Source organism: Oryctolagus cuniculus, chromosome 2 (assembly GCF_051225735.1).
Source record: "Oryctolagus cuniculus isolate XC-2025 breed Fujian yellow rabbit chromosome 2, ASM5122573v1, whole genome shotgun sequence".
NCBI lineage: Eukaryota > Metazoa > Chordata > Mammalia > Lagomorpha > Leporidae > Oryctolagus > Oryctolagus cuniculus.
In genome coordinates this window covers 103,131,188-103,158,511 of record NC_142868.1, presented here as the reverse complement: position 1 = coordinate 103,158,511, position 27,324 = coordinate 103,131,188, and positions in this window count along the sequence as shown.

Sequence of the window (27,324 nt, the reverse complement as noted above, 5' to 3'; positions counted from 1 at the left end):
TCCTACAACCTGAATTCTGATTTGGAAGAACTCAGAGGTGTAATGAAGAGGAGGCAGACATTGAAGGGGAAACACCTGCAGCCATGAAGCTGGACCTGTGACAAGGACAGTAACTCCCACACTTCCAGAAGAAAGACCCTGATCCCAGAACCCTGACGGAAGAGGCAAAGCAGCTTCAGAGAGCAGTGATGAGGAGTTGGAGGAGTTCTCTTTGAACCAGGTAATTACACCCCTCTGATTTTGATGACCCTAGTCATAACCCAACTGGTCCAGATGCTACCCCTGTGCAACTCTATGCTGGGAGCTTCCTGAGGAATGCACAGGCCTCAGAGAGCATGGCCAGGAGCTTTGCAAAGAGTATGAATGGAGGCATGATCCTGACATTGCAGACCTTGGCTCCTGCTGTCAAAACCAGTGCAGTGCCCACTGCCCACCAAGACAGTCCCTGGGGCCAGCACCAACAAGGAGTCTCACTGAGTATCAGAGGCAATAAATAGGAGGCAACAGCCACGCAGGTGACAAACAGGCAAGCCAGAGTCCATTTTCCTTCCTTCTGACCAAGCTATCCTGAATGTCCTTCTCCAGAAATGAAGTGAGCCCCAGCCACCTACTGCCAGTCTTCAAGTGGGGGTGATGGTGCTGTGGGAAAATTCCCTGTGATGAAACTCCAGAGTGCCCCTGTCCAGGCAACAGTGACCAAAAAGCTAGGTGAAACCAAGGGCCAGCAAGCCAGAGTCCCTCCCTCAGGGAACCCCAAAACAAAAGACCTGGGAGCTCAGACAATAGTGAGAAGAGCAGAAACAGTTCTTCAGGGAGGGAAGGGCCCCAGATGGCCAACTCAGCCCCCAGCTTGGGGTCAAACCCTGCTGGGAGGGAGTTGATTAGAGAGAGTAACCCTAGGCTTATCCTGGCCTGTTATCTGGTGTCAAAGGCTTCTCCCAGGCCAGACATCAACCTTCCAGTTCCCTCTACTCTGGACACCAGATTCCCTAGATGTTAAGCAGCAGACTCAGTCCCAACAGGCAACAGTGATCATGTTTCCCAATGCAAGTAGAAAAGAGGCCACATGAAGCACCACAGCTCAGAGGCTCAAGAAATGGGTCATGGGCCTCTGAGCCACAATCCTTCTAATCAATAGTTCCCACCACCTCCTGGGAAAACCTAGCTCACGAGTGAAATCAGATGCAGGCCTTGGTGGGGAAGGTCCTGATGGAGCTGCTGAAGCAGGAAAGGAAAAGGCCATGGACATCACCAAGATCAGCAAGAATGATTGCAGGAGCTGCAAAGCAGGAGCTTTCACAGTCCTGTTGGCAATGAAGGCCCCCAGGAGCAAGCAGAAGCAGAAGCTGATGGCTGGGGAAGGTGGATATGGTGCTGGTTCCCGAGAAAATGCCTCTAGGATTCCAAGGAAAAATAAAAAAAGAGTACAAGTGGTAACGGCAAAGAAAAAAGCAAGGTACCCTGACTCCCACAGATCCAAGGACAAGCCATAAGGGGATTTGGGAACGGTGAAGATTAAGGATGGAGGTCAAAGCAACTTGAAAACAAGGAGAAGCAATCTAAGAAGGAAAGATAAAGGACAGCACAAAATGGAGAAGAAAAAAGCAAAAAGAAAACCCTCATCCAAAATCCCCAAGACATCATCCAGGAGAATAAGGAGATGGCAGACAAGTAGGAGTTGTGAGGGGTCTGTGGCACAGGTGCACAACCAAGTGGGGAGCATCCTCATGTCTATGGGCTGGAACTACATTTTTAACTCCAGTCTCTCACAGCAAAATCTGGCCAGCCTCAGGGGCTGGATGCTGGACAAGCTGGTGAGCCTTAAGGGAGGCTGGTCCAATATGCAAGTATGTCCTGATCCCTTGACCTTACCCTGCTTCTCCTAACACAGAATGTTTTCTACAGATGTGCTCAGTGGGTAAGTGAGTTTGTATGTGTATGTGTGTGTGTGTGTGTGTGTCTGTAGTTGTCAAAGCCAACATGCCCAAAGACCTCAGGACTTCCCATTACCCTGTTCTACTTTGTCTCTGACAGGTCCTCAGGATTTTTCAGTTTTCAGTTTTACCATTGTGTGTGTGTGTTTTTTTAAGAATTTGGAAAAATCATTAAAAATCTTTTAATACATTTGTCTAACTGAACATTAGAGCTCAACAACACAGCACATTGTAAAGAATCACTTTCTTGACCTCATGATCTTTTGGCTGATGATGGGGAGCTGTGACTTGCTACCACCGCCCAGAATTGCAAGAGAGTATCATAACATAGATTATGAGCTATGGAAAAATCAAAATTAAAACTGTGAATATGGCTTCTATTGAATATGTATCACATCTGTTCTGTGTATCAGGCACAGGAATGGAAACACAGGTAGCCCATATGCACATGCAAGTGGAAACACTGAGAGACATACAGGATCTGCACACACAGGGTTTGGAAAGAGAAGAGGAAATCCATGGGCTGGGATGGATACAGAAATTATAGCCTTAAGTGACTATATTAGAATAAAACACTAAAAATCAATCATCACAATTCCCTTTCAACAATTAAAAAGAAAAAAAACCATGAAAGTACATAGAATAAAGGCAAGCAAAAAGATAACAGCAGATATGAAATGCTGTTTTTTTGGTTTTCTTTATACTCAGAAGATTAACCCTACAAATGAATTGAACGAGATTTCAGGAAAGACCGATACTTTTAAAATCCACTAGATTACCAAGCACAGTAAGTAAAGAGTTCAACAAATAGTATGAGGAGAAAAAAGTTCCTCAACTACAGACACAAGGGCTGTAAACAATCATTGAACTCAAGATGTCAATTTCACTCCTATAGATTACATTTTAGATGCTCTGTTAGTTATGACAGATCAAAGAAAACATGGTATTTGTCTTTTTGGGACAGGCTTATTTCACTAGGGATAATGGTTTCTAGTTGCACCCATGTTGTTGCAAAAGACAGGATTTCATTTTTTTTTTACCACTGAGTAGTATTCCATAGTGTATATATGCCATAATGTGAAATGCTTATTAAAAAGTCCCACAAACACGGATATATTTTAATGTTAACAAAATGAATAAACCATGAATAAAAGTAATTAAGGAAACACAGGGAAAAGTAACACTAATGTCCAGTTTCAGGTATTAAAACAATTCTTTACAGAGAATATAGCCTAGTCAAGCTGCTAGAAAAAATTTTTGTAAAACTCAGGAGTAAAAATTGTACCAGAGATAAAAATCAACTACACTTTGGAAATCAAATTCCCACAACACAAATATAAATTTCCCAAATCCAATATAACAATTATAAAATAGGAAAACTCCAAATTAAACTAAGCAAGTTGAAACATAATTTGAAGATTACCAACAAATAAAAAGTTACAGATACAAAATTTCAGTTATAGAAATACAAAATATTCCAAACATTTAAGAAAAAAAACAGACACACATATTTCCCAGACATACTAGGGTAGAAATAAGCACAGAATATTTTCACAGTTTTTAGAAAGCCAGCATTACATTGATTATGATGCAAATTGATCAGAACTTGAAATATGAATTAAATATAAGCCTGTCTTTTAAAAACACATGCATTTCTCTTGAGTAGTTTTATAATCAATGATATACAAATAAAAATAAAATTAATAACAAGTGAGATATAAGAGAAAATGTAAGAGGCGGTTAACATTTTGAACAAGCCATGTAGATTGTCCAGGTAGTTGAAAAATTCAAGAAAATCACATGACCATTTAGATTGAATGTTGAAAAGCATTTAAAAAATCAGCGTGTAATTAAATAAAACTTGCTAGTTTTTTAGTAAAAATAAACTGTGGCTTCCTTACTCTGATCAAGGTGTTTAAAAGGATCCTACAACAAACAACACAATTAATATGGGATCATTGACAGATTTTTCCCTGAAGAAACCTAGACCGGCTGACTCCACTGTCTCCAACTTCATCTTTTTTTATTCCATCTGCATTTACTCCAAATAGAATTAATATATTTATACTGGAAAGTCAGGCATATGAAATTCACACATGCACTTGTCTTCATTAGCATAGAGTTAGTGAGCCTAAAATCCTCCCTCCCCTCCCCTCCCTTCCCTCCCCTCCCTTTCCCCTCCCCTCCCCTCCCCTCACCTCTCTTCCCTACCCTTCCCTTTCCTCCCCTCCCTTTCCCCTCCCCTCCCCTCTCTTCCCCTCCCTTCTCCTCCCCTCCCCTCTGCTTCCCTTCCCCTCCTTGCCCTCTCCTCCCCCCTCCCCTCCCCTCCCTTCTCCTCCCCTCCCCTCCCCTCCGCTCCCCTTCCCTTCCCCTCCCTTCTCCTCCCCTCCCTTCTCCTCCTCTTCCCTCTCTTCCCCTCCCCTCCCTTCTCCTCCCCTCCCCTCCCCTCCCCTCCTCTTCCCTCCCTTCCTCTCGCCTCCCCTCCCCTCCTCTTCCCTCCCTTCCCCTCCCCTTCCCTTCCCTCCCCTCCCCTCCCTTTCTCCTCCCCTTCCCTCCCCTCCCCTTCCCTTTCCCTCTCTTCCCCTCCCCTCTCCTCCCCTCCCCTCCCCTCTCTTCCCTTCCCTCCCTTCCCTTCCCTTCCCCTCCCCTCTCCTTCCCTCCCCTTCCCTCTGTTTCCCCTCCTCTCCATTTCCCCTCCCCTCCCCTCCCCTCCCCTTCCCTTCCCTTCCCTTCCCTTCCCTTCCCTTCCCTTCCCTTCCCTTCCCTTCCGTTCCTTTCCTTTCCTTTCCTTTCCTTTCCTTTCCTTTTATAAAGCATTTACTTAATGAATACAAATTTTATGGATACAGTTTTAGGAATACAGCAGTTCTTCCCCCCATACCCACCCTCCCACCCCCACTCCTCCCTGTCCCACCTTCTACTCCCTCTCCTATCCCATTCTTCATAAAGATTCATTTTTAATTATCTTTATATACCAAAGACCAACTCTACACTAAGTAAAGATTTCAACAGTTTGCTTGTACACAGACACACAATGTATAAAGTACGTTTGAAGATGAAGATGAAGATTGAAGATGAAGTTTTACCATTAATTCTCATAGTACAACTCATTAAGGACAGAGGTCCTACATGGGAAGCAAGTGCACAGTGACTCCTGTTGTTGATTTAACAATTGACACTCTTAATTATGAAGTCAGTGATCACCTGAGGCCCTTCTCATGTGCTGCCAAGGCTATGGAAGCATTTTGAATCCACAAACTCTGTCGGTACTCAGACAGGGCCATAAGCAAAGTGGAAGTTCTCTTCTCCCTTCAGAGAAAGGTACCTCATTTGATGGCCCCTTCTTTCCACTGCGGTCTAACTCACAGAGATTCTTCATGTAGATAATTTTTTTTTTTTTTTGCCACAGTGTCTTAGCTTTTCTTGCCTGAAATGGTGTCATGGGCTTTTCAGCTAGATCCAAAGTTCTTATGGGCTGATTCCTATGTCAATGTGCTGTTTAGGGCATTTGTCATCAGCTCCCCATCAAATTTCTCTCAGCTGCAGCCCAGACAAGCTATGCAGGGTGGGTACGGATCATGGATGGATGAGGGTGTATAGTGCAGGAAGATGAATAGGGTTAGGACTCGTGGGAAGCCAGCCTTTCTTATGTTGCTGTTTTTCCTTTTAATAAATTTTGGGGAATTATTAAAATCCCTTAAATGTCTCACCACCCTGGTAGGTAGATTTGCAACCTCTACAGACTGCCACTATTTCTAAGGTATACTAACTAAATAAAATGTTTGGAGTTCTCTCATCTTATACTCTCACATGTCGCTCCCCCTCTTCGCGGAGGAATGACACAGGACCCTGAGCTGTTCTTTTGTCTGCTCGGCCCTCCCCAGGTTTGCTGCTGGTTCTTCCCGGGTTGGCTACCATCCCTTCCACCTCCGTGGAAGGGCAGTTCCCCCTGCCACTTTCCCCACTTCCGTGGGGGAGCAGCACACCGCTGGCCGGCTCTCTCAGGGGCTGCACAGGTGTTCCTTCAGATAGATGTTCCTGGTGCATGTTGTCTCTCTCCTCCTTTATAGTCCTCTTCCACCAATCCCAACTCTGCTACCCACACGCCGAGTACGCTGCTCTCCTCCAATCAGGAGCAGGATCAGCTCCTGCAGGTCATCACTCAAGTTGGCGAGAGGCAGCTGCGTAGAAGTTGTTACTCCCTTCTCAGCGCCATATTGTGGGAGAGCAGATGCATAGAATATGTCTTAATTCCAGTAACAGTCTAGTCCGAGTTGCTCCCCACACTCACATTATGCTAGAATCTATATACAGCACCCATACTGGGGTTTTTAGATCTGAGATAGGTCTTGGAATTCTTGGTAATTAAGAAGCAAGAAATAGGACTCAGAATACTGACTCAAATTTAAAAATTTAAAAATTTAAAAATATGGACATTGCTAGCCAAGACTGCCTAATGCATGTAAGAATAACAGCCACTGATGATGTACTGTGGAGAGGCAGAGCAGTTCACTCTTGGACAGCCCATCTCACTATTGCAACCTCATAAACAACAGGGAGGTTCCCAGCTCACAGTCACATGACCTGCTCATTAATCTAAAAATGATGAGTGTCAGACACCTTTCTTCTAAAGCCTTCTGAGGAACATGTGCATGGATGCTTGGAACACTTAGTCCAGCAAGCCTGTATGTGATTGACATCCCCTTTAGAAATTCGGATCTGGAATTCATTTTTTTTTAAAGATTGATATTCTTTAAACAGCAGGGTTGCAGAGAAAGAGGTAGGAAACTATGCTTTTTCTTATTATGCAGGTGCCTATTGGATGGTGAAGGAGAGATAATTGAGCTTAAATTTCCCTACTGAGGAAGGCAATCCCCCAAAGCCAAATGGCTTGAGACACCTCCATGGCCATCCAAAGAAGAAATGTGTGCCTCCATCAAAACAAGATATTGTGTATAAAATCCCAATAGCTCTGGGATCATTTTCCTAGCTAACATGTCCATCCAGTTTAATACTATGTCTGACCTACAAACTGAGCCCTCGTCAATGGCTTTACTTAATTTCCTGGATACCATCTGGAACCAGGTCTATTTTAAGAGGAATTTTAAATTAGGACTAACATTCTAATAATATTATTGGGAATTTACTTAGGGTTTAAAGTCACTATGTTACAGAAACTTCACAAATGAACATATGAGCCAGAAGCTAAACAAATGTTCTTGCCTTTATCTCTCTTCAAAGGGAGAAAGCAAGGGTCAAAACCATGTCAATTTTCCATTCCAAAAATTCCCCTACATTACTTTCATTCAGCAGAAAGTAGCCAGAATGGAGTCAATTCCCCTATTCCATACATAGGGATCAGAAAACTTGACAGTGAGGAATTATTAGCCATAATAAAGGCACCTTCCCTTCCCACATTTTACCTTCATGAAGGCATCTACTCTAACCCTAGTCTTGTGAATCTTGTTTTCATAAGAATTTTAGGAGTCCACTGAAAGGGGATGATTTGGAATGGCAGACTTTTGACCCAGCTAAAGGAAGTCTCCTCCCAATTGATGTTGAGCTCTCCCAACTGATGTTGAGCTCTGTAACAAGAAACTGCCAGCTGAGGGATCCATGCTACACTCCCCTGCCAAGGTAGGACCTTCATCAGAAATGGTAGAGTTAGAAACATAACAGGGGATTCCAATTCAATCCCATCGAGGTGGCATGTACCAATGCCATCTCACTAGTCCAAGTGATCAATTTCTGTTCACGATTGATCATAATGATAGGACTAAGAACCAAAGGGATCACATAAACAAGAATAGTGTCTGCAAATACTAGCTGATAGAATAAAAAAGGTAGAGAACGATCCAACATGGGAAGTGAGATACACAGCAGACCCATAGAATGGCAGATGTCCTAAACAGCACTCTGGCCTCAGAATCAGCCCTTAAGGCATGCGGATTCGGCTGAAAAGCCCATGAGAGTATTTCAGGCATGGAAAGCCAAGACACTCTGGGGGAAAAAAAACCTAAATGAAAGATCTCTGTGAGTGAGATCCCAGTGGAAAGAATGTGTCCTCAAAGAAGGAGGTACCTTTCTCTGAAGGGAGGAGAGAACTTCCACTTTGACCATGGCCTTGTCTAAATATGATCAGAGTCAGTGAACCCAGGGGGCTTCCATAGCCTTGGCAGCTCATGACAAGAGCCTAGGGTGATTACTGATGCCATAAACAAGAGTGTCAATTTGTTAAGTCAATAACAGTAGTCACTGTGCACTTACTCCTCATGTAGGATCTCTGTCCTTAGTGTACTGTACATTGAGATTTAATGTTATAACTAGTACTCAAACAGTATTTTTCACTTTATGTTTCTGTGTGGGAGCAAACTGTTGAAATCTTTACTTAATGTATGCTAAACTGATCTTCTGTATATAAAGAGAATCGAAAATGAATCTTGATGTGAATGGAAGGGGAGAGGGAGTGGGAAAGGGGAGGGTTGTGGGTGGGAGGGACGTTATGGGGGGGAAGCCATTGTAATCCATAAGCTGTACTTTGGAAATTTATATTCATTAAATAAAAGTTAAAAAAAGGAAAAAACCCAAAAAGCATGAAATTCTGCATAATTGTTAATCAAATAGACTCATTATTCTATTTCTAACCTCACTCTACAACTGTCCTGTTGGCTTGTTGGGAAAGAGCTCATTTTGGATTCGGGGATCTCTCTTTCCCCCAAGAGTACTGGATTTTTTAAATTAACCCTTTCCTTTTACCAACACTCTGATGAGTTGACCATCTGAGCAGCAACAGCAAGGGCCTGATTATTTGGTAATTATCATTGAGATTTCATAGACTTCTGTGTCCTTGTTTGCGGATTAACTGTTCTGTTTTATTCTCCCCAAAACCATGTCTTCATTATTTTAATTGGCACTTGGGACAGTCCAAGCCTTTAGAAACAACACCATTCTAATTTCTAATTAAATTTTATTACTTTATCATCAGGTTTGATTTCCAAGTTATCTGGTTGAACAGCTTGTTAAAATAAACAGACTATAAGAGAATATTTTACATTTCTGATTATTAAATGAGGAAAAGACATTTTATGTTTTGTCAAAATCTCGTTCTCTACTTTTTTTTTGATTTTTTAGATTTATTTATTTATTTATTTGAAAGTCAGTGTTACACAGAGAGAGAGAAGGAGAGGCAGAGAGAGAGAGAGGTCTTCCATCCAATGGTTCACTCACCAATTGGCTGCAATGGCCGGAGCTGTGCCAATCCAAAGCCAGGAGCCAGGAGCTTCCTCCAGGTCTCCCATGTGGGTGCAGGGGTCCAAGGACTTGAGCCGTCTTCTACTACTTTCCCAGGCCACTGCAGAGAGCTGGATTGGAAGTAGAGCATCTGGGACTTGAATCGGTGCCCATATGGTATGCTGGCACTTAAGGCAGTGGCCCCTTCATTCTCTACTTTTGTTAGGTTTCCATACTTAAATTTAATAGTTGAAAAGATAGTTTTGTTATTAAGATATTTAAGTAATTTATTAATCAAATAATTTTTATTACTAGACCAATTCCCCAGAGATTAGAGTTGGCTAGAGGATAAAGGTTTATTTCAAGGACTAAATAGTCTTGGGTAAAGAGATCTCAAGATCCAAAATATGCTCTTCCTGCCCATAAGCTAGTAAAAAAAATGGAAAAGGAGTAGCTACAGTGAGATTAGAAAATTTGAGTCTAGGCCGGCGCCGCGGCTCACTAGGCTAATCCTCCGCCTAGCGGCACCGGCACACCGGGTTCTAGTCCCGGTCGGGGCGCCGGATTCTGTCCCGGTTGCCCCTCTTCCAGGCCAGCCCTCTGCTGTGGCCAGGGAGTGCAGTGGAGGATGGCCCAGGTGCTTGGGCCCTGCACCCCATGGGAGACCAGGAAAAGCACCTGGCTCCTGGCTCCTGCCATCGGATCAGCACGGTGCGCCGGCTGCAGCGCGCCGGCCGCGGCGGCCATTGGAGGGTGAACCAACAGCAAAGGAAGACCTTTCTCTCTGTCTCTCTCTCTCACTGTCCACTCTGCCTGTCAAAAAAAAAAAAAAAAAGAAAAGAAAATTTGAGTCTAGTTAATTGATAATTTGGCAGATTTTTCAGGCTTTGTGTTCTGATGATTTACTGTGAAACCAAGGTGTCAGTCAAGCATTGGTTTGTAATTTGAATTTTGTCAGGTGCATCAGCTGAAGAGTTTCCTTGTTAGCTGGGTTGATCCTGGATTCCTTGTGTAGGGAACAAAACTTTTGCAAAGGCAAGTGAAATCCACCTTAGCTAAGTGTTGCCAGATTTGACAAGCAAATGCATTTGGTGCACACCAAGGTTTGGCTATACATCCAAAGCCAGGAGCAAGATGCTTCTTCTTGGTCTTCCCTGTGGGTGCAGGGGCCCAAGACCTTGGACAATCTTCTACTGCTTTCCCAGGCCATAGCAGAGAGCTGGATCAGAAGGAGAGCAGCTGGGTCTTGAACTGGCACCCATATGGGATTCTGGCACTGAAGGCAGCAGCTTTACTTGGTACACCACAATGCCAGCTCCAAGTCTGACCTTCTAAATCAACTTTCAGTGTGTTCCCAAAATTCTGAATTCAAATGTTCACAAAACAGAAAAAGAGAAAATGTCTGCATTAAGCTAAAAATCTGAAAAGGGTAAGGAACATGACTTTATTATGGTTACACGGGTTCCCTGGTGAACTTCGTGTTAAGCAGAATGCTACCCAGAGCTCATTCTCTAATACATTTGTAGAAACTTGCTGCTTTTTATTTATTTTAAAAATATTTATTATGGCCAGTGCCATGGCTCACTAGGCTAATCCTCTGCCTGAGGCCCCAGCATCCCGGGTTCTCGTCCTGGTCAGGGAGCCGGATTCTGTCCCAATTGCTCCTCTTCCAGTGCAGCTCTCTGCTGTGGCCTGGGAAGGCAGTGGAGGATGGCCCAGGTCCTTGGGCCCGGCACCCACATGGGAGACCAGGAGAGGCACCTGGCTCCTGGCTTCAGATCAGCACAGCATGCCAGCCACAGTGGCCATTGGGGGGTGAACCAATGGAAAAGGAAGACCTTTCTCTCTGTCTCTATCTCTCACTGTCTAACTCTGCCTGTCAAAAAAAATTTATTATTTGAAAGACAGAGGTAGAGAGAGAAGGCAGAAAGAACTTTAATCTGCTAGCTTACTCCCCAAATGACTGCAAAAATTGGAGCTGGGCCATGCTAAAGCAAGAAACCTGGAACTCCACCTGGATCTCCTAGATGCATGACAAGAATTCAAATATGTGGGCCATGTTCTTCTGATTTCCTGGGTGCATTAGCAAGGATCTGGATTGGAAGTGAAGCACATGGGATCAGAAGCTATCACTAAGTGAGGTTTAAGCCACTGGCCCCATTTTTTGCCTTTTACTTACACTTCGCCAACTTATTTAGAAATGCCGTTCTATTATTTAAGTGTTAGATTGTTATTATCTTCATGGATCATGAAATTCTTCAATGGTATGATGTGAAAAAGAAAATTTTTTTTCTTATTGATCACACAAAAGTTGTGTCTGGTTTTATTTTTCCTGTGTCAATCTCTGTCTTTTGATGCATTTAGATAATTCACATTTAAACTGATACGGTTGAATTCATTAAAATAACCTATTTTAGCTGTCATTTTTCTTTAATGTCTTATTTATTTTTATTTTTTGAAAGGCAGAGACAGAAAGACCTTCCCATCTGCGGGCTCACTGCCCAGGGGCCTGCAGCAGCTGTGGCTAGGCAAGGCTAGAGCCAGCACCCAACTGCATTTGCATCTACATAGATAGGCAGGGGACTCAGAACTTGGATCATCATCTCTCAGGATGAACATCAGCAGGAAGATGGATCAGGTGGAATAACCAGGCTCTAACAAGGTACTCCAATATGCAATGCCATTATCACAAGTGGCATTTCTTACCCTCAAAGCTCCCTGAAATGTCCACAGAAATCAACTCTATTTTAATAGCATACATTTGTGGTGGCTTTGTGTTGCCAAGTTTGGAAATAGGGAGAAGATAGCAGAGGGGGGCCAAATTTATTTATTATTTTATTTCTTTCAGGCAGAGACACAAACTGACACAATGCCTTCAAGTGCTGGTTCCTTAAACGCTAACTCAAAACTAGGAGCTGCTGGGGCAGAAACTGTACTACATCAGTTTAAGCTGCTGTTTGGGATGCTCACATCAAATACCAGAGTGTGTCCTGCCTACTGTGATTTTTTTTAAAAAAACTTTATTGTTTTACAATTAATGTGAAACCTAGTTTGTCATGTTTGATATCTAGAACTATGATGAGGTACATTGACATGTCAAATGATTTGTAAATGTCACACATCCTGATTTATTTATTTATTTTTGAGTAGTGTTATTTAATTTACCACAGTTAATTTACAAGTCACGTTTAGTTTTTTTTTTTTTCTTTTTTGTGGCAAGGCAGCAGTGTCATTCTTTTTTTTTTTTTTTTTGAGATTTATTTATGCTGGCGCCACTGCTCAATAGGCTAATCTTCCACCTGCGGCGCTGGCACACCAGGTTCTAGTTCCAGTCGGGGACTAGAATGCATATACATATGCATTTGACTTATAGCAAATAAACAAAAATTATACAGGTATAAAATACACCCATTTTATTTGTAATTCTTACTAAGCATTTTTGGGTGGCTAGGCAGTTCGTATGCTGGTGGAACCTGTGATCACAAATGAGGTTTTAGTTGTCTACTGCTTTAATTGAGGCTGCTGCCTTCAAGATTGCTTAACTCACACCAGTATGTTTTTTTAAAGATTTATTTATTTGTTCATTTGAAAGGCAGAGCTATAGAGAGACAGGGAGAGACAGATCTTCTCTCTGCCGGTTTACTCCTCAAATGGCTTCACTAGGCTAATCCTCTGCCTGTAGCACTGGCACACCGGGTTCTAGTCCCAGTTGGGGCTCCAGATTCTGTCCCGGCTGCTCCTCTTCCAGTCCAGCTCTCTGCTGTGGCCAGGGAGTGCAGTGGAGGATGGCCCAAGTGCTTGGGCCCTGCACCTGCATGGGAAACCAGGAGGAAGCCACTGGTTCCTGGCTTCGGATCAGTGCAGCGTAGTGGCCGTAGTGGCCATTTGGGGGGTGAACCAATGGAAGGAAGACCTTTCTCTCTGTCTCTCTCTCTTACTATCTAACTCTGCCTGTCAAAAAAAAAAAAAAAAAGTGGCTTCAGTGGCTAGGACTGGACCAGGCCAAAGTCGGAAGCCAGGAACTCCATCCAGCTTTCCCAAGTGGGTAAAAAGGGCCTAAGTTCTTGGACTGCCTTCAGATATTTTCCCAGGTGTATTAATAGGGAGCTGGATCAGAATTGGAGGAACCAGGGTTTTAACCAGTGGTGGTAGCAACCCAGGGTTCTATATCACATATCAATACTGTTTTACTAATTTATTCATTTGAAAGGCAGAGAAAAAGACCCTCCTTCTGCTGGATAACTCTACAAAAGCCCACAACAGTGAGGGAGGTAGGAATGCCATGTGGGTATCCCATGTAGATGGCAGGAAACCAAGTTTTTGAGCCATGAGCTGTGGACTCAAAAGAACACTCATGGGAGCAGTGTTGTGGTGTGGTGGGTAAAGTCAGCACTTGCAGTGCTGAAATCCCATGTGGGCATCAGTTCGAGTTCTGGCTGCCCACTTCTAATCCAGCTCTCTGCTATGGCCTGAGAAAGTAGATCACCCATGTCCTGTGGCCCTGTGCCTATGTGGGAGACCTGGAAGAAGCTCTTGTCTTCTGGCTTCGGATTGGTGCAGCTCCAGCCATTGCAGTCAATTGGGGAGTGAACCAGTGGATGGAAGACCTCCCTCTCTTTCTCTCTGCCTCTCCTTTCTCTGTGTAACTCTGTATTTTAGATAAATAAATAGATCTTTAAAAAAAACTTGCAGGAATTTGGGTTGGAGCTGCGGAATAGCTAGGACACATACCAAGCACTCTGGTATGTGATGTGGTATGTCCAGAGAAGTAGCTTAACCTCCTGAATCATAAAGCCTACCCTTCCAATGTCTGGTTTGTGCAGCCTGTGACCTAGGCCCCATGTGTCCAACAGGCAAGTCTCAGGATTCTCCACATGATTGCTATGCCAGAAGGCAAACTTCCAAAGGCAAAATACTCTTTGAACTATGTTGGTATGGTATTTACTGTTGTCCCATGGACTAGAGCAAGTGAACTGGAAAATGTCAGGGGGTCCCTGTGGTGAAGGATTATATCAAGGTTTATATACAGGGAGGAGTGTCACATGGAACAGTTACAGAGAGCTGTACTAGTATATTATGTCAATTTTTCCTGTAGATATAATTGTGGCCAAAAACTGATTTTCAAGCTGCATACTTTTATGGAATTTTAAATACATAAAATACTGTAAGGAAAACAGTATTGCCTGAGTAATTTTCTGTGTAATATGGATACTAGTGAAAGCATAATGTGTACTGCTACTTATATGAACAATCATGATGAACATTATAAATTATTTCTATACATTGACATTGATTTTTTTATGATTTATTTATTTGAAAGGCTGAGTTGCAGAGAGGCAGAGGCATAAAGAGAGAGGTCTTCCATCTGCTGATCACTCCCCAAATGGCCTCATTGGCTGGGGCTAGGCCAATCTGAAGCCAAGAGCCTGGAGATTCTTCTAAGTCTCCCATGTACCTGCAAGGGGCCCAAGGACTTGGGTCTTCATCCCCTGCTTTCCCAGTCCATAGCAGAGAGCTAGATAAGAAGTGGAGCAGGTGTACTGGAATTGGTGCTTCACCCACTGCTCCACAGTAATGGCCCTGGCATTGATTTTTTTTACAGCATTGGTAACAAATTAATATTTTAATTAGCCTAACCATAGTCTATATTTAACCTGAGTGATTGGTAGAGTTGTGTGTGCTCTTTCAGGGTCTGTTCTGCTCTTCCCATGTGTAAAGCCTATATTCCCCCATAGGGAGGGTACTTTATTTTTGTTGCACAGCTAATATGCCCATTTTTCTATATACATTTCCTTCATGACCTCGCTAGGACAGTAGAATCTAGGAAGAATCTAGACTGTCTCACCCCTCCCTCCAAGTAATTCCTCTTACAGATAAGATTCTAGAGACCTCTACATGTGGCCAAGTCCAATGACAATAAATATATTTCCAGTAAGTTGTTTATTTGTTCCTGAGCTTCTTTCACATTGTATTTTAAGAGCTTTCTGAGATTTTGTTAAATAAATTGGAAAAGCATAAAGAAATATAATTCAGAATCAGGATTTATATAAGATAAAGTAAGCATGGCTGCAAGATCTAAAGCCATCTGAGCTGAATGTACATTGGTCTCAATTTTTTTATTGCCATAGCTACAAGACTTTTTACATGGTTTGAGTTGAAACTTAGAGAAGAATTGGCTACCTCAGAAACAATTAATTAAAATGGTTATATTTGGAATTGTTAATGTAGGGTGTCCTCAAAAGCTTTTTGGAGGCTGAGCTTGTTTCATGGATCAGATCAGAAATTGTGTAGAGGACAGAATCTATCTATTGCACGTCCTTAAATAACTCTCCATAGTTAGGAGACTACTTAGGAATATTTCATACTCGCAAAGTTATGTTATGTTATGTTTTCAGGCAAATTATTCAATTTTTTTTGACAGGCAGAGTTAGTGCGAGAGAGACAGAGAGAAAGGTTTTCCTTCCATTGGTTCACCACCAAAATGGCTGCTACAACCGGCATGCTGTGTCCATCCAAAGCCAGGAGCCAGGTGCTTCTCCTGGTCTCCTATGCAGGTGCAGGGCCCAAGCACTTGAGCCATCCTCTACTGCCCTCATGGGCCACAGCAGAGAGCTGGGCAGGAAGAGGAGCAACCGGGACAGAATCTGGTGCCCTGACTGGGACTAGAACCTGGGATGCCAGTGCTGCAGATGGAGGATTAGCCTATTGAGCTGCGGCGCTGGCCCCAGAAAAGTCTTCCATCCACTGGTTCACTCTCCAAATGGCCCAAACTGCTGGAGATGGGCTGATCCAAAGCTAAGAGCTTCCTCTGGGTCTCCCAGGCCATAAACAGAGAGCTGGATCAGAAGAAGAGCCACTGGGGCCAATGCTGTGGCTTAGTAGGTTAAGCCTCTGCCTGCACTGCTGGCATCCCATATGGGCAGTGATTTGAGTCCCAGCTGCTCCCTTAATGATCCAGCTCTTTGCTATGACCTGAGAGAGCAGTAGAGGATGGCCAAAGTCTTCAGGCCACTGCATCCACAGGGGAGATCTGGAAGAAACTTCTGGCTCCTGGCTTTGTATTGGCCTAGCTCCAGTTGTTTGTGACCATTTTGGGAGTGAACCAGTGGATGGAAGACCTGTCTCTCCATCTCTGTAACTCTACTTTCAAATAAATAAATCTTAAAAAGAAGAAGAATAGCATCCAGGAACACACACTGTTGCCCATATGGGATGCTGGCACCATGGCTGTAGTCTTAGCCTACTATGCCAGAGAGAGAGAGAGAGAGAGAGAGAGAGAGAGAGAGAGACCTTTAATCCACTGATTCACACTTCAAATGCCCACAGCATCCAAGGCTGAAACAAGGTCATAGCTGAGAGCCAGGAATGTAGTCCTGGCCTCTCACTTGAGATGCAGAAGCCTACTTGCTTGAGTTGTCAGCACTGACTTCTGGTATCTAGATTTGCAAAAATCTAGAATTAGGAGCCAGTGCTGGAAGCACAGCCAGAAATGTTATTGTAGGACTAGGGCACAAGCCTAAATGACTGCCTCACTTCTAGAATCTTTTGCTTTGCCATAGTTGAAACTACTAGACAGCCTTCTGGAAGCCATCCTGTTTGTATCATGACATCACTGATGGTTTCTTCTCCTTTTACTGGTATCTTGTTGATTCCACTCTGCAATTCACATTGACAGGTTTGACCCTATCTGGTCTGACATGTTTGTTTCCTTCCAGCTTGCACAGCATGTATACCACTATATCTACGCCTTGTTGAGTGTTTCTTTGTAGCTGTCCAAATGGTACCTCATGCCACACAATTCTAAATTGAACACCTGGGGCTGACATTGTGACATTGTGGTATAGTGGGTTAAACAGCTGCCTAGGATGCCAGCATCCTTATGGGTTCTGGTTTGTTTCCTGGTTGCTCCACTTCCAATCCAGCTCCCTGCTTAGGACACCTGTGAAAGCAGCAGAAGATGGTCCAAGTGCTTCAACACCTGTCACCCATGTGTGAGACCCAGATGAAGCTTCTGGCTCCTGGTTTCAGTCTGGCCCAGCTCCAGCTGTTACAGCCATTTGGGGAGTGGAGCAACAGCTGGAAGATCTTTCTCTGTCTTCTCCTCTCTCCCAAAACTATGTCTTTCAAAACAAATCAGTTAATCATTAAAAATAAATAAGATGAAAAACACATAATTTATCTTCTTTTTAAATATTACTACCAAGTAGCCTTGACCCAAATCATCAGAATGAAAATTTTCCTGGAATGCTCTTCTATCTGTTTTTCCCCAGAAACCTTTTAGTTAAGGAATACAAACTTCATGCATTTCATAATTAAAACTTGAAGAACATAGTAATTTTTCCAACCATACCCACCCTCCCACCCCCACTCCTACACCCTTTCTTTCTCCTGCTATTTGCACTCTTATTTTTCACTAAGATCTATTTGCAAATAACTTTATGCACATATGATTAACTATACTAATTAAAGATTTCAACAAATAATATGAAAGAAAAAATTCTTCCTCAATAGTTGAGACAAGGGCTATTCAGTCATTGCTTCTCAAAGTGTAAATTTCATTTTTATAGATTACCTTATGTGCTCTATTAGTTACCACAGATCAGGGAAAACATATGGTATTTATCCTTTTTGGACTGGCTTATTTCACTAAGTATGATGTTTTCCAGTTTTATCCATTTTGTTGCAAATTAAATGATGTTTTTAACCTCTGTCAGTATTCCATGGAGTACATATCCCATAAGTTCCTTTTTAAAAAAATGATTTATTTATTATTTATTTGAAAGTCATAGTTACACAGGAGAGGCAGAGAGAGAGAGAGTCTTCCATCTGATGGTTCACTCCCCAGTTGGCCGCAACAGCCAGAGCTGCACTGATCTGAAGCCAGGGACCAGGAGCTTCTTCCAGGTCTCCAATGTGGGTGCAGGGGCCCAAGGACTTGGGCCATCTTCTACTGCTTTCCCAGGCCATAGCAAAGAGCTGGACTGGAAGTGGAGCATCCAAGACTCGCCAAACCAGTGCCCATATGGGATGTTAGCACTGCAGGCAGCCACTTTACCCACTACGCCACAGCACCAGCACTGATAATTTTTCATCTGTATTTCTCAGCATGGCACTGGTTGTGGTAGAACTTAACCTTCAGACCTGTCTTTTTTGCCCTTTTTGGACATTCATAGGCTTCCCAACTTTCCTTTTTTTCTCATGGTAATCCAAATGATACTCATATTTTATGGTGTAATTCAATAGTCATAATGTCGCATATTGCCCTCAAATCCAGAATCTTGAATAATGCCATGCACCCGTGTTATCCCCTGAGGTAGCTACCCTCGGTCCATAGACCTGTTCACAGAGAAATAAGTTATGTGCTTTTTGTGTACCCCATGTAGAGGCTTAGAGTATGGAGGGGAATCATAGCAATTTGCCCATTTTTGTGGCAGAAGTAGGGAGAGACCTCTAAGTTCACACGAGACACTCTTCACGGAGGCCTTGATTATGCACCCTCGCTGCACATGTCTCTGCCCTTTGCAGTGTCCTTCCTCTGCAATCCACACTGTACCCATTGGCAAGGACTCTCAGGGCTAGATTGCTCACATGTTGTGTTTCCTCTGTATCACCCTTGGCCTCTCTAAAGCTTAAACCCTCCATACTTTTTTGTCAGTAACGTTGCTTCTGACAAAATAAAAAATAGACTTAGATATATGTTTTCATAATTTTAGATGGGGTCAACTTTTTGAGACATGATGTTTTAATCTTGCCTTTTATGATTTTTTAAACTTTTATTTAGTGAATATAAATTTCCAAAGTACAGCTTATGGATTACAATGACTTCCCCCTCATAACATCCCTCCCACCCGCAACCTCCCCTTTCCCACTCCCTCTCCCCTTCCATTCACATCAAGATTCATTTTTGATTCTCTTTATATACAGAAGATCAGTTTAGCATACATTAAGCATACATTAAGTAAAGATTTCAACAGTTTGCTCCCACACAGAAACATAAAGTGAAAAATACTGCTTGAGTACTAGTTATATCATTAAATCTCAATGTACAGCACACTAAGGACAGAGATCCTACATGAGGAGTAAGTGCACAGTGACTTCTATGATTTTTGAAAACCATGTTTTATGTATATTTCATTCTCCTTTCCTTTGGCCAATTTTGAGCATTTGGAAGCATTTACTTGGGGTCTATTTAACCCCTTCATATATTTAACAGTGTTGTCATTGCCATAACTTTCAGTTATCAGTTACTTGAGAGATGACAGATTGCTCTTGATTCCCAAAGGATTGCTTGTAGTTTTTGTAAGAACTGGAGGAGGCAACCTTAAACAATAATATATAAAATAAGATGACTCTCTGACTCCTGTTACTTGTCCAGCAGTGGTCATGTTTCATCTTTTTTTCAATGATTTATTTATTAATTTGAAAGGAAGAGTTACAGAAAGAGGAGAGAGATTCTATCTGCTAATTCATTACACAAATGGCTGCAGTGACTGCTGCTATGACAGTCTGAAGCCAGGATTCTGGAAGAATCTTCCACATCTCCTATATGCATGCAGGGGACCAGGCCCTTGGCTTATCTTCTGCTTTCTGAGATACCTTAGCAGGGAACTGGATTAGAAGTGGTGCAGATAGGCTTTGAACTGGCACCTATATGGGATTCCGGTGTTACTGGCAGGGGGTTACCCTTCTATACCACAGTGTTGGCTCCAATATTATTTTATTTTATTGTACCACCCAAATAGGAGTTTTCATGGCGATTCTGAGTCTTGCAGGTATAAATTATTTGCAAATAATAATTTTTTTCAAGATTTAAAGGTTAAGCTATAGCCTGAATCCAATATGAGTACCAGTTTGAGTCTGGCTGCTCCACTTCTGATCCAGCTCTCCTAATGCTCCTGGGAAGGCAATGGAAGATTGTCCAACTCCCTGGGCCCATGTAGCCATGTGGGAGACCCAGCAGAGCCTCCTGACTCCTGGCTTCAGTTGGTTCCAGCCCTGGCTTTTGCAACTGTTTTGGGAGTGAGCTAGCAGATGGAAGACCTCTCTCTGTATCTCACTTCCTCTCTATCTAACCCTGACTTTCAATTAAATAAATCTTTTTTTACCAAAGAAATATTTTAAAATGTATTTTCTCAATGCCTTTGTCGATGATCATGAAATTTGTTTCAGTAGTCCTCTGAATATCAAGAAATATGACAGGGTACTTCATAAATGTTTGGGAAATAGAATTGAGATGTAAGTTATTTTTGGTGCTGTAAATCTTGAAACCATATATACTCAATAAAAATTTTTTTAAAAAAAATTATTTATTTGAAAGACAAAAGTTACAGAGAGGCAGAGGCAGAGGGAAGAGAAGTCTTCCATCCACTGTTCACTCCCCAAATGGCCACAAGGGCAAGACCTGGATCAATCTGAACTCAGGGGCTAGGAAATTTTCCAGCTGTCCTATGTAGGTGCTGGGCCCCAAAGACTTGACCATCTTCCACTGCTTTCCCAGTCCATATCAGAGAGCTCTATTGGAAGTGGAGCAGTCAGGACTTGAACCAGCACCCACAGGGGATGTTGGCACTGCAGGCAGAGACTTTACCCACTATGCCACATAGCTGGCCCCAGATTTTTAATATTGAGATTTTTGTTATCCCTGGAATAAACATAAAAATTCCTTCTCTCCTGTCCTTTTCTTATTATGTCCTTCCCTACTAGTAGGTGTCATAGTTTCCTCAGATCCTGTTCACATTCCTTTTCACATTATATTATCCTGTTCTTTATGATATTTCATTCACTCTGATCACTGATATTCTGCTACTTTGATCTGTACACTGAGCTCTACCTCATATTTCTAGTTGCCCATTGTTGATCCTGACATACAGAAACTTCAAACACAATGTGTCCAATTTCAGTCTCATGTCTTTTCATCATATTCTTGTTGATTTTTTCCCAATTTCAACATCCTATACCAGTGCCCACGCAGTCTTTCATACATACATCATGGAATTGAACTCCACTTTTGATCCTTTGCCCAGCCAATTATAACTGAATTGTGTTCTTGTTTCCTGTCTTTTCTGTTCAGTATTCTTACTACTCTGTCTAATGGTTAGTGGTCATGTCTCTTTTTGATTTCTCCTCTAGTTCTTCCTCTCTATGACTCCATTCTCTTTCCAGAGTTTGGCTCTTAAAATGCAAATCTCCCGGGGGTCGGTGATGTGACATAGGCTAAGCCTCTGAATGTGGTGCCAGCATCCCATATGGGTTCCCATTTGTGTCCTGACTGCTCATCTTCTGATCCAGCTCTCTGTTTGTGTCCTGGAAAAATAGTAGAAGATGGCCCAAGTGCTTATGACATGCACCTACATGGGAAAGCTTGAAGGAGCTCTTGGCTCCTGGCTTCTGAGTGACTCAACTCTGGCCATTGAGGCCATTTGGGGAGTGAACCAGCAGATGGAAGACCTCTCTCTCTCTCACTGTCTCTCTCTCTTTCTCTGCCTACAACATAGCCATCCAGTCCTGGGCTTTTCTTTTTTTTGGGGAGGGCCTTTATTACTGATTCAATTTCTGTCTTGGTTATGGATCTGCTTCAGTTTTCTATGTCTTCATGGCTCAATTTAGGTAGGTTTGTTGTGTCCAGGAATCTATCCATTTTCTAGGTTTCCCAGCTCTTCATAGTAATTTCTAATGATTCTTTATATTTTTGGGTGTCTGTTGTTACAATTCCTTTTTCATCTCTAATTTTAGTGATTTAGGTCTTCTCTCTCTCTCTCTCTTTTTTTTTTGGTTAGTTGGTCCAATGGTGTATCAATTTTGCTTATTTTTTCAAAAAACCAGCATTTGCTTCTGATTACTTCTGTGTAACCTTATGATCAGTTTTTGGTATTCCATTCCTTGATTTTCTTCCATCTCATCATCTTCACAATCTAGTACTGAAATGCTGTTCTTTTGGGGTTGTCATGTTGTCTTTCTTATTGTTTGTTGAATTGGTTTGTTTGTTGTTTGGCATTTGCAAATTAAACTCTGCTGGGTTGAATATTATTTCCTTCAAATATACCTGGAATCTCAGAATGTTATTTTATTCTGAAATAGAATCTTTGCATAGGTAAGTAGCTAAAGTAAGACCTTTCAAGGTCAGAATGGTCCCTAAATTTAATGTGTTTTTCTTAATATTTTTTTATTTATTTGAGAGGCAGAGTTACAGAGAGGCAGAGGCACAGAGAGAGAGAGAGGGAGAGAGAGAGAGCAAGAGAGAGGTCTTCTACATGCTGGTTTGCTCCCCAGATGGCCACAATGGCCAGAACTGTGCTGATTCAAAGCCAGGAGCCAGGAGCTTCTTCCAGGTCTCCTGTGTGAGGGCAGGGGCCCAAGGACTTGGGTCATTTTCTACTGATTTCCCAGGCCACAGCAGAGAGCTGGATCAAAAGTGAAGCAGCCGGCACTCGAAGTGGTGCTCATAAGGGATACTGGCACTGCAGTTGGAAGCCCTACCTGCTACACTACAGTGCTGGCCCCCAATATGTATTGTTTTTATAAGCAGATCATATAGGGGCCAGTGCTGTGGCACAGAAGTTTAATCTCCACCTGTGGCACTGGCATCCCATATGGGCACCAGTTCTAGTCCCGGCTGCTCCTCTTCCAATCCAGCTCTCTGCTGATGGCCTGGGAAAGCAGTAGAAGACGGCCCAAGTCCTTGGGCCCCTGTACCCATGTGGGAGACTTGGAGGAAGCTCCTGACTCATGGCTTTGGATCAGCCCAGCTCCAGCTGTTGCCACCATTTGCGGAGTCAACCAGCAGATGGAAGATCTTTCTCTCTGTCTCTGCTTCTCACTGCCTGTAACTTTACCTGTCAAAAAATAAAATATTAAAAAAAGAAAGCCATATGAAGACACACAGAAAGATGTTATGACAACAGGGGCAGAAATTAGAGAGATACAGCTTCTAGCCACTGAATGCCAATGATTGCCGTCAATCATCAAAAGCTAGGTAAAGGCAAGGAGGCATTCTTCTCCAGAGCCATTAGAAGGAACATGGCCCTGCCGGCACCCTGATATCAGACTTCCAGCCTCCAGAAAAGAAAAAGAATATATATTTATTCTACATTTTTATATGCCTATCCCATTTTAGTTGTTTTAAGTCACCTATTTTGTCATGATTTTATGGCAGCCTAGGAAACAATACACGTTCATATGCTTCCATCTTTTACTCTGTAACATCAGATTCCACATTTATTCACTAGCAAGGCATTAATTTTTTTTTTAGGCAGAGTGGACAGTGAGAGAGAGAGACAGAGAGAAAGGTCTTCCTTTTACCATTGGTTCACCCTCCAATGGCCACTGCAGCTGGTGCACTGTGGCCGGTGTAATGTGCTGATCCGATGGCAGGAGCCAGGTGCTTATCCTGGTCTCCCATGCAGGTGGAGGGCCCAAGCACTTGGGCCATCCTCTACTGCACTCCCTGGCCACAGCAGAGAGCTGGCCTGGAAGAGGGGCAACCGGGACAGAATCTGGCGCCCTGACCGGGACTAGAACCCAGTGTACTGGTGCCGCAGGTGGAGGATTAGCCTATTGAGCTGTGGTGCCAGTTGGCATTAATATTTCAGTCTGTCCTTCTCCAAGATAAATCTGCATTGCTTCAAACATTTTTGATGTGGCACAATTACTACAACCTGGTTGATTCTGTATCCTGCAACTTTATGGAATGCATTTTTGGATTTAATAGTTTTTTAAATTTTCCTTTTTAAAGATATAACTATTTTAGTCCAGCCACCACTTGCCATTCAGCTATACCACGTGTGCACTGATTAGAGTCCTGGCTCCTCTACTTCCTATCTAGCTTCTTGTTAATGCACTGGAAAATCAGGGAAAGATGGTTCAGGTGCTTGGGCCTCTGCAACCTATGCTTCTGGCTCCCCAGCCATGCCACTGTAGACATGTGGGCAGTGAACCAAGATCAAAGATCTCTCTATCTCCCTGTAACTCTGCCTTTCAAATAAATGAAAGAAGTCTTGAAAAATATTTATTTGCTATGTTTGCTTGCTATAATATTTATTTACTTGAAAGACAGCTACAGAGAGAGAGAGAGAGAGAGAGAGAGAGAGAGAATGAATCAGTTTTTCCATCTGCTGGTGCACTTCTGCAATAACCAGGGCTGGGACAGGCCAAAGCCAGGAGCCAGGAGCTTCTTTCCAGGTCTCCCATGTGGTTGCAGGGGCCCAGGCACTTGGACCTTGGACCCAGGTGTATTACCTGAAAACTGGAATGGAAGTTGAGTAGATGGAACCCACACTGGTATCCATATGAGATGCTGTTATTACAGGAGGCCACTTAACCTCCTCTGCCACAGTGCTGGTCCCTATTTGTCTTAAAAGCAGGAGACTCTGAGATAGGCAGAGACAGATGGGGAGAGAGAGTAAGAATGACAGTTTATTTCTTGAATGGCTACAACAGCCAGATCTTTGGCAGGCTGAAGCCAGCAGCCATCATTGTCTCTTACATTGGGTAACAGGCACATAAGGCTTGGACCATCCTCTGCTGCTTTCCCAGGCATATTAGCAAGAAACTGGATCCGAAGCAAAGTAGCTGGGATTAGAGCTGGTGCTCTGATATGGAATGCTGGCAACACAAACAATGGCTTGACATGCTGCACAATTCAGGACAATGAATAGCCTCTCATGGAATCATTAGGGTTTTCTAAATAGCTAAGTTCCAGTTTTATTTCTTTTTGTTACTAATTGCTCCCACTAGATGTTTCAGTCCTATACACAATTGAGGTGATGAGAGTAGACATCCTTGTATTTTTTGTTGTTACAGGAAATGTTTTTCTTTTCTTTTTTTTTTAAGATTTATTTATTTCAAAGTTAAAGTTACACAGAAAGAGGAGAGGCAGAGAGAGATAGAGGGGTCTTCCATCTGCTGGTTCACTCCCCAGATGGCTGCAACAGCTGGAGCTGTGCCATCAGAGGCCAGGAGCAAGGAGCTTCCTCAGGGCCTCCCACATGGGTGCAGGGGCCCAAGGACTTGGGCCATCTTCTACTGCTTTCCCAGGCCACAGCAGAGAGCTGGATCAGAAGAGAAGCAGCTGGACTAGAACCAGCACCAATATGGGATGCCGACACTTCAGGCCAGGGCTTTAATCCACTGCACCACAGTGCTGGCCCTGGAAATGTTTATATTTTCAAGGAGTCAGGACAGACAGAGAGAAATCTTCCATGCTCTGGTTCATTCCTGATGGCTGCAATGGCCAGCCTTGGGCCAGCCCAAAGACAGGGGCTTCTTTTGGGGCTCACATGGGTTACAGGAGCCCAAGCATTTGGAGAATCTTCTGCTGACTTTTCCTGGTCATTAAAAGGGAGCTTCATCAGAAGTGGAGCATCTGGGACACAAACCAATGCCATATGAGAGGTTGGCATTAGATGTGACTTTATCCAGTATTCCACAATGTCTGCCTAAGAGGAAAAGTTTTCAAATTTTCACTGTTGACTGTGATGTTAGCTGTGAGCTTGTCATTTATGGCCTTTATTTTATTGAGATACATTTCTTTTTTTATAAGATTTATTTAGTATTTGAAAGTCAGAGTTTCAAAGAGAGAGGAGAGGCAGAGATCTTCCATTCACTAGTTCAACTTTCCAAATGAATGCCCAACTGATGGCAGGGCTGGGCCAGGTCAAAGCCAGGAGCCAGGAGCTTCATCCAAGTCTCCAACATAGGTGCAAGCAGTTGGGCCATCCACTGCTGCTTTCCCTGACACAGTAGCAGAGACCTGGATTAGAAGTGGAGCAGCTGGGACTTGAATCAGTGACCTTGTGGAATGCTGATGCTGTAGACAGTGGCCTAACCATCTGTACTGCAACACTGGCTCCATCTCTCTCTCTCCTTTTTAAAGCTTTATTTATTTAATAGTCAGAGTTACACAGAGAGAAGAGAGGGGGAGAGAGAGAGAGAGAGAGAGAGAGAGAGAGAGAGAGAGAGGTCTTCCATCCAATGGTTCACTCCCCAGATGGCCGCAACAGTTGGGGCTTCGCTGATCCAAAGCCAGGAGCCAGGAGCTTCTTCCAGGTCCTCACTTGGGTGCAAGGGCCCAAGGACTTGGGCCATCTTCTACTGCTTTCCCAGGCCATCAACAGAGAGCTGGATTGGAGGAGGAGAAGAGGAGCAGCTGGTTCCAGAACTGGCACCCATATGGGATGCTGGCACTTCAGGCCAGGGCGTTAATCTGCTGCACCACAGCATCAGCCCCTGGCCCTCTCTCTTGAAATTTTTAAATAATGAATCTGGGTTTGTTTTGCCAGATGTTTTTTCTTTGCAGCTGTTATAGAATACAAAATTAAGAGAATTTATATAACCTAAGAACCAATTTTTTGAAAAATTCTAGCAGAAAAAATAAATATATAGGAGTGAATTTAATCTAGGAAGATAATTACCTGGATGTTGAATATTTTATAATGTTGATAAAAGAAATTGAATACAACAGAAATAATTGACACATTACTCACATTCCTAAATGAGAATAATATTAGGATATTCTTAGTATCCAAAGAAATATACAGACACAGTGCAATTGCAAAGTTTCAATGCTATTCTTTAACAAAACTTTTTAAAAGATTTATTTATTTGAAAGAATTGCAGAGAGACAGAGACAGAGAATCAAGTGTTCCATCCACTGGTTCACTCCACAGATGGCCACAAAGGCTGCGGCAGGGTGCTGATCCAAAGCCAAGAAACGGGATTTCTTCCAGGTCTCCAAGGACTTGGGCCATCTTCCACTGCTATCCTAGACCATAGCAGAGAGCTGAATCATAAGTGGAGTAGTTGGTACTTGAATTGGCATGCTTATGGGATGCTGGTACTGCAGGTGGTGGTTTTACCCACTAAACCACAGTGCCAACAAGCCCCTCTTTAACTAATCAAAATAGCATATCACTGGCATTAAAGCAGATACATTAAGCAATGGGGCAGAATAGAGAACAAGTCATTAACCTATAGTCAATTGACTTTTAAGGTGTCTAGAACAGATGAAGAAAAATGAGTAGTCTCTTCAACCAATTCTTTTTGCATTTGAAGAGAAATTATCCAGATAACATTGAGAGCCTGGAGTGCTTCATGAAATTTATGGGGTAATGTGAGGGTATTTTAAGGGTGAAAGGAGAGGAGGTTGTAGGCATTTCTTTAATTT